This window comes from Zonotrichia leucophrys, chromosome 5 (genome assembly GCF_028769735.1).
Source record: "Zonotrichia leucophrys gambelii isolate GWCS_2022_RI chromosome 5, RI_Zleu_2.0, whole genome shotgun sequence".
Lineage (NCBI taxonomy): Eukaryota > Metazoa > Chordata > Aves > Passeriformes > Passerellidae > Zonotrichia > Zonotrichia leucophrys.
In genome coordinates, this window is record NC_088175.1 from 29,639,166 (window position 1) to 29,646,698 (window position 7,533).

The following is a 7,533-nucleotide window of genomic DNA, read 5'->3' on the forward strand; positions in this document are numbered from 1 at the left end:
GCTGATACTCAGTGCAGATCTCTTGGAGAGACACTGTTGCCAAGGGCTAGATCAAATGCTGGTGACAGTTTCTGATAAACTGATGTTACAGCATGTTAATACCAAGAAAAAAGGAAAGCATTTGGCAATAAATCTTTTGGGAAAGGACGTGGCACAACTAGACAGGAAGGGGTGGTGTCATGCTGCCATAATTTATGCCACAAGGTGCAGTGAGAAGTGCAAGACTGGAGCCCATATATTCATTACTCCACACAGACAACCCTCTGGAGCTGCAGAGGTGAGCTGGAGCTGCACTGGCACAGCCCAGGATGAGGCAAGCCAGGGGCTGAGGGGCAGCAGGTGAAAGCAGCAGTGCAGGGTTGCTGTGCTGCAGGCGAGCTTCACTCCCTGTATTCCTTTGTATAGGAATAGCAGGAAATGCTCTGCTCTCCTTGCAAAGAGCAATGAACATTGCATCTGGTGAGTTTTCATCATAAGCTTACCATGGAACCCCTCACACAATTTAAAGTTCTCCCACAAAATGCCAATTTTGTGAATGGGTGGGAATCCTGTCCTGAGATTTTACAAAGCAATTACTGAAATTTGGGAACTGTTTATTCTCTGGATGTCATTATTAAAATGCATTGACCTTCATGACAATCTTGCTGATGAACTAAAATGGGCAGGAAGCAGGCAGAAGTGCAACATTGCAGTGTTCCTGGCCAGTATTTGTGTCAGATGTATTTCCTTTAATGCTCTAAAGTGGTGCAAGGAAATAGATATTTTTTTTTTTTACTGCTTTAGACATCCATCTGTCCATCACCTGAATTTTTCTTGATATTATTGCACAGTTCTGGAGGACATCTGGCATCTGTTTATTTGTGTGCTGAGGGCTTGCTTCAGTGAACTGCTGATAGAAGAGTTCAGCATTTCTCTGCTCATCAGAGCTGGTTTATTTGTTTAATCAGCAACTCAGTGCTCGTGGCTGTCTGTGCCCTGTGAAGCTGGGACTGTGCTTCCACATCAGTATTAGAGAAGGATTAGATTGCAATTCAGCTTGATCTTTCCATTCAACATGCAGCTATGCTTACTTTTTCATTTGTGTTAGGCCAGACCATCACATTGCAACAGAGCTACATCAGTTTGTGCTGGGTGAGGGGCCCTGCAAATGCTGTGTGCATCAAAGTACTGCCAAAATAGGCCCCTGATAGATTAATTGCCCACAGCTGTCAGTGATCAATGCAATCACTCTCAGGTGAGTCTGTGAAGAGAAAGAGGGGAAGCCACTGACCATACCATTGCCTGAAGGAATAATGTGTGTGTTTCTTCCTTTGCCTCACTGCTGCCTTTGGGGTAAGCACTCATCCCTGGAAACTTGTTTTTGTAATGGCAGACAATTGGATAGGGAGTGTAAAAAGATTTACTGCCTACCCTGTATTGCCTACTTACTATATTTTTCAGAAGTCATAGAAGGAGGTGATGGTTAAGAGTGTTAAGACAGGATGAAGAAAGAGGTCTGTTTCTACCAATGAGGGTGCATTTTTAATGGATCTTGTAGCAGACATATTAAAATGGATACATTAATAAAAGGCAGTACCTGCTGTTTTGTCTTTGTAGAAAGAACAGGAAGAAAATTACCTTCAAGAAACAGTTGAATGTAGAATTTTTAATGGTCCAGAGAGGTTATCTCAGACAGGACTGGTAATGCTGTGCAACCATAATGGATGCACCCTTCTAAATGAAAATAAATAGGTCAGGCCACTTAGAGTGAATATAGAAAGGATGGCAGAATAAGTAGAAATAAGACAAAGAAGGCTGAAGTCCATTGAATTCCATTGGAATCAGTTGTGGCCATGGATGTCAAGGACAGCAGGAAAGATACATCAATTACAAAGGGAAAATTAAGGGTAACACGGGCCTGTTGGCAAATGAAGGGTTGGCCCTGATAACAGAGGCAAGAATGCCTTTTTTGCATTGGTCTTCACTGACAAGGCCAGCCATCAGGAAACCCTGACCTGTGAGCCCAGGGTAAAGGAGTGTTGGAAGACTTTTCCTTGGCTGAAGAGGATTGGGCTAGAGGACATCAACAAGTCCGTGAGCCCAGACAAGATGCATCCATGAGTGCAGAGAGAGCTGGCAGATACCATAGCAGGCCACTCAGCATCATCTTTGTGGCAATCAGGAGAGTGCCTAAAGGATTGGAAGAAAGTGAATGTCACCTCAGCCTTCAAAAATGGCAAGAAGGAGAACCCAAGGAGCTACTGGCCATTCAGCCTCACACGAGCCCCTGGGAAGGGAAAGAGTACCTCATTCTGGAGGGTTGCTGGAAAGCATCTCTGCAGAGAAGGACCTGAGAGCCCTGGTGGACAAGCTGCCCGTGAGCCAGAGGTGCCCTTGTGACCAAGAAGGACCATGGCATCCTGAGCCGCATCAGGAAGCGCGCTGCCAGCAGGTCCAGGGAGGTGATCCTGCCCCTCTGCTCAGCCCTGGTGAGGCCACATGTGGAGTGCTGTGTCCAGTTATGGGCTCCTCAGTACAAGAGAGACATGGAGCTCCTGGAGTCAGTCCAGCAAAGGGCTACAAAGGGGAAAAGGGGATTGAAACATCTCTCTTACATGGAAAGACTGAGGGAGCTGGGCCTCTTCATCCTCAAGAAGAGACAACTGAGAGGAGGACCTCATCAATGTATTTAAGTATCTGAAAGGAGGGTACCAAAAGGATGGAGCCAGGCTCTTCTATGTGAAAGCAATAGGACAAGAGGCAATGGGCAGAAACTGATGTGCTGCAAATTCCAGCAGAACAAAAGGAAAAAAAAACTTCTTTATTCTGTGGGTGAGTGTGCACTGTACCAGTTGTCAGAGAGTTTGTGGAATCTCGCTCACTGGAGATATTTAAGAACCACCTGGATACAATCCCATGCCATGTGCTCTAGGATGACCCCACTTGAGCATTAAGGTTGGACGAAATCATCCCTTGCAACCTGCCCTATTCTGTGACTCTGAAATTATTCATGCACCATTAATAATTCTCGCATAGATATTTGATGTCTGATCATTTTACTGTCTGATATTTTACTGATTCATTTTGTTCCTAATTGAGGCTTTCTATTGTCCTAGAGGAAAGCTAGGGGACACGGCATAAGTAACAGCCTGATCCGCTGGGTTTTCTGTATTCATGAGCCTCCAATTCCATGAAGAGTAACTGGAAATCCTTTTCACCAGGGGTTAATGTACAAGGCTCAGAGTGGATGAAGTTTGTGTGCTTTTTTTAATAAGCACTGCTTTTCTTTGCATAGACACTCAAACTGCCTGAATTAGAGTGCTGCCTGAAGGGACAGGTATTATGAAAAGAGCTGCCAAAGCCTCTGTGTGAGTGGGAAGCCACTGATTATCACAAGAGGATCTAAATGGAAAGGTGACATTCAAAAGGCCATTAAGATAAAAGCCAGGATAGATTTCCTTCCAACCTCACTTAATACAAACTTTAGTTTAAAATCCCCTTTCCTGAGAGAATGTGTGATTTCATACACCCAGCTTATTCCTTAATTGGGTACAGTCAGCTGCTTTAGAAAGCAATTGCTTAGCCAAGAGAGGTAGTGAGATTAATTGCAGAGGTAATAAGAATGCTAATATATATGACAAATATGTATTTCTAATCTTTCAGCCATAAAAGCCAAGTGGAAAACACAGTACTGGCTACATCCAGATGGTTTTCCAGGAGAACAAGCATGGATATGGTATGGACAAAATTACCTCTACTGCATAAACCAGGTTTCCTCATGCATGGTTTTGTGGAACTTTAGGAAATTTAAATGAAGAGTCTATATGGTGAATTTTTGTTGCTCTATTTGCTTGTCCTCTGAACTCCCTTCAAGACTGTTGCCTACAGTGTGCTCTCCAAGGCTCTATGTAACCTAGTTTTGAACAAAGCATGAAACTGGGATCTGTCCTTTCTGCCTGAAAACTGTCCCATAATTTCACAGTTCTCCCTGCTTGGCCAGGGCTTGTAGCTGAGAAATGTTTCAGTACTGTCCCATTTTTCCTGTTACAACTGTGTGACTTTTCCCAGAAAAATACATAGGGGTGTGTGTGTGTGACTGGTTCTCCCTTCTGAGCATTAACCAGATTGCAATGTAAGCCTGAGACTTGGAGGTGTGGATTGAAGAAAAAGTGATGACAATCACTGTTAGTAGTTACCATTTGTCAAGCATAAAATATACTTCCATTTTGCCAGTCTTTTCCCTGTAAAGCCAGTGATGCTGTCAGCCTGGCTGGTCCCTGGGACCTGCTGCTGATCAGAAGCTGCTGCTTTATCCCACAGCTTTGGGATGACTCTGACCAAGATCTCAAGACCCAGACTAGTATCTAAACAATGCTCCTTCTGTGATAACAGTCATTGGCAGCAGCACAAACCCAACTTACTGTGTCTTTTCCCTCCCATCACGTCCTACCCATGTGCAAGTCTCAGTATTTAGCAGAAAAAGGCAGCAAATGGACTGTTTAATTTGCTGGATTCTGATCTCTAAGTATTCCTTGGCTGTATGATGGTGTGCTGCTGCTGCACAGCCTGGCCTTGAAGTTCTCAGCCATTGTTGAGGCAAGTGCATGAAATGAGTAGGTCACTTTTGTAATGTGCCAGTTCAAAAGCCTGCTGTCTTCAGGAGTTATGACAGGCTTTTTCAACAATTTCCTTTTTTGCTGAGGGTTGTCTCTTGTAATGCAGGATCAGGGATCCACCAGACCTGCAACAGGTACAGACCCACAGTGTGTCACATCATGCCTTCAATCAGATCCTGCTGTGAGTGGTTGCAGTGAGCTTCCATTGACCTTGCCTCCCACCCAACTTTTTGGCTCGCCACCAAGTTAAGACTGCCTGAAACTCAGCACCTGGCAGAGAAGCTTTGCAAAAGAGCTGTTTTAGCCTTCAGGAGTTTTAATACTTAGATTAAATTCTCACTGTAGTAGGCTTTGATTTTGCTGACCACACTTTAGTGAAGTCCCTGCTTCTGTGAGTGATTAATATTTAGCCCAGATGGGAGAGGTTTGTCTTCAGAGGAATTTGACCAAGAAGCAGAAGATGAAGCAAACTTGGCAAATAGTCCTATCCACTGTCATGTTATCAGGGTTGCTCTGGGGAAGGTAGAGAAAATGACTTTGGGTTTTGCAGGAAATGAATGGTAGAACCCATCACAGCCCAGCCCTGACTTCTATTGCCACAAGAGTGCAGCTTTTTTCATCATCTCCTGTAATAAATTGCCTAATTTAGTCTGGCTCCAGAAAATAAATACTGATGACACATCTCTTTTACAAGGCAAAGTAAAGTTCTTTTAAATTTCTCTCTCATACATTCTTTATTTTCAGAAATTTGGTTTGTGTTTGTTGTTTCTGAATTTAGCATAGAGTTCAAAAACAGTCTCAGTCCTCATGTTTTTTCCTGTTTTCCATAGATCTGTTTGGCAAGCAGTCCTAAAATTGCCAGATCTGGTAGTAGATACAGGTGTAGCTCTCTGCTCCCTGCTATTCTGTGAAGACTTTAGTTTTCTGCTTGGAAACAATCATGCTAACAGCCAGATCCAAGCAATTGAGGATGAAAATAGCTTAAGTCTGCCTTCCTGCTAGACCAGAACTGTTATCTCTCATTCACTCACTATGGCTTTGTCCAGCTTAATTTTAAATATACCAAGGCGTAGAGCTTCTGTTACATTACTTTTGAGAGACAATTTTGTATACCTCACCGCCAGGAAGTCCTTCCTCAAACTCCACATTTTCCCTGCCTATCTTTACCCCTGAATGCTAATTTAATCCTGGTGTATTTTGGTGATTGTGTCCTTGCTCTTCATAATATATAAAACATCTCAGGTCTTTCTTGTCATCACTTGCCTGTGCTACCAGCATTAACCGCTTGAGCCTTATTCTTCTGTTTGTAAGAGATTCAATTTTTGCCAACAGCTTTGGAGACAGCACCACAAATCTTCAAACTTGCCTCATAGGCAGAGTGGTAGAAATTATTCTTCGAACCACTCCAGTAAAAAAAAAAAAAATTCTCTGTGCTGACATTTTTCTCCTTTTCTTTCTTTGGAGAAATAACACATGTAATCAATGTTAGTTTTGATGAGAAATTGCAAAATAAAGCTGCTTTGTTTTTAGCAGTTCACCTTGACCTTTTTTGCAGTCATTCACTGCATTGTGTTTAGTTTGTTCAGCTACCTCCACTAACTTCCAGCTACATTAGCTAATGAAAGGGTGCTTAGCCAGGCAGATCTTTAAATGCTTGCAGCATCCAAAAGTAAGAAGGTTAATAGTCCAAATGCTCTAGCATTTGAAGATGCTTACAGCATAAAAGCTTTCTTTTGCATTTTTATTGCTTTAGAAGCCACAGTAGATGATTGGAAGATACTTTGAGGACACACTTTTGGCATGTGTTGAAAGACACATCCCTGCATTGGTGCATGTGCCATGTTTCTGGGGGCAGGGGTGAAGGGCACCAGGGCTCTCAGGATCCAGGAGTTCCTTTTAAACACTCGCTGCAGTAGCTGGTTGGGGGAGTTGGTCTTTACTTACACATCTGCTTATTCAAACAGAATCCCCTGAATTGCTGTAGGGGAAGAACAGAGTACTTGGGGGTATTTAAAAGGTCATCTTCCATGACTGACTGTGGTACATCACCAGTCACTGTCTGCATGGATGCAGAGTCCTTTTGTCACTGATTGTTCACCCTTACCCCGTTCTGAATCTGAGTATTTTTGATCTATTCTTCTCTACAATTAAACACCTTCCCACCTGCAACCCTCTCAGTCTTTCTGTTGCTTCCCAACTAGGATATCCATGTTCTTGACAAACCCTGGCCTTGCATGGCACAGAGATCCCTGCTTCAGGAAAATCTACAAATGTGGATACTGGCACGTGGAATAGATTACAAAGGTCAGGGATCAAACACAGTTGGATTGATCAGGAGTCTGCAAGGTGAGGGAAGCACAGTGCAAATACCTCTCACCCTGTGGGGTGTGCAGCTGCCACTTCACCATGCATGTACTCATGGCAGCCACCTCTGGGCTAGGACCCACCATGTGTTTTGCTAATGCACTGTTTATATAGCCCAAGTCATCCATTATTTCTGTCGGTTCTGGTATTTCTTTACATCTAGAGAGGTTTTTGAATTGGGCTACTCCCTGAATAACAGATATTAAAAAAAAACAGAGAAAAAAAGCCCAAAATCTTCAGCAAGGTTGAATAATTAATATTTTGCACGTATTTACAGACAGTCGAAAGCTTTTTCCTAAGTTCTTGGACTGATGTTTTTTCCTACCTCAATCACTTAAAGAAAACAATGCATGACTTCTTTGTCATCAGATTAATATGCTAGAAAACTGTCCAGGGAAGTCTGTAGCCTAGTCTCTATCCCACAAGGCAGGTGCTCTGGATGCTGCCCATCTGCCTGAATTGAGCTCCACAGTAGTTGCCAGGGCTGGGAAGAAATCAGATATTCCTGCAGGACTATGGCAAGGGAAGTACTGGGGCTGGGAGCTTGCAATCACAATTGACTGATCACAGAAAA

At 43.2% G+C, this 7,533-nt stretch overlaps 1 long non-coding RNA gene across 1 annotated transcript; it reads left to right on the plus strand.

Annotated features, from left to right (window-relative positions):
- The first annotated feature begins 1,248 nt into the window (after positions 1 to 1,248).
- Positions 1,249 to 6,137, plus strand: LOC135448396 (uncharacterized). The gene is made up of 3 exons (XR_010440434.1): positions 1,249 to 1,332; positions 3,643 to 3,715; positions 4,702 to 6,137. It is a non-coding gene; the product is annotated as an uncharacterized LOC135448396 (long non-coding RNA).
- The last annotated feature ends 1,396 nt before the right edge of the window (positions 6,138 to 7,533 follow it).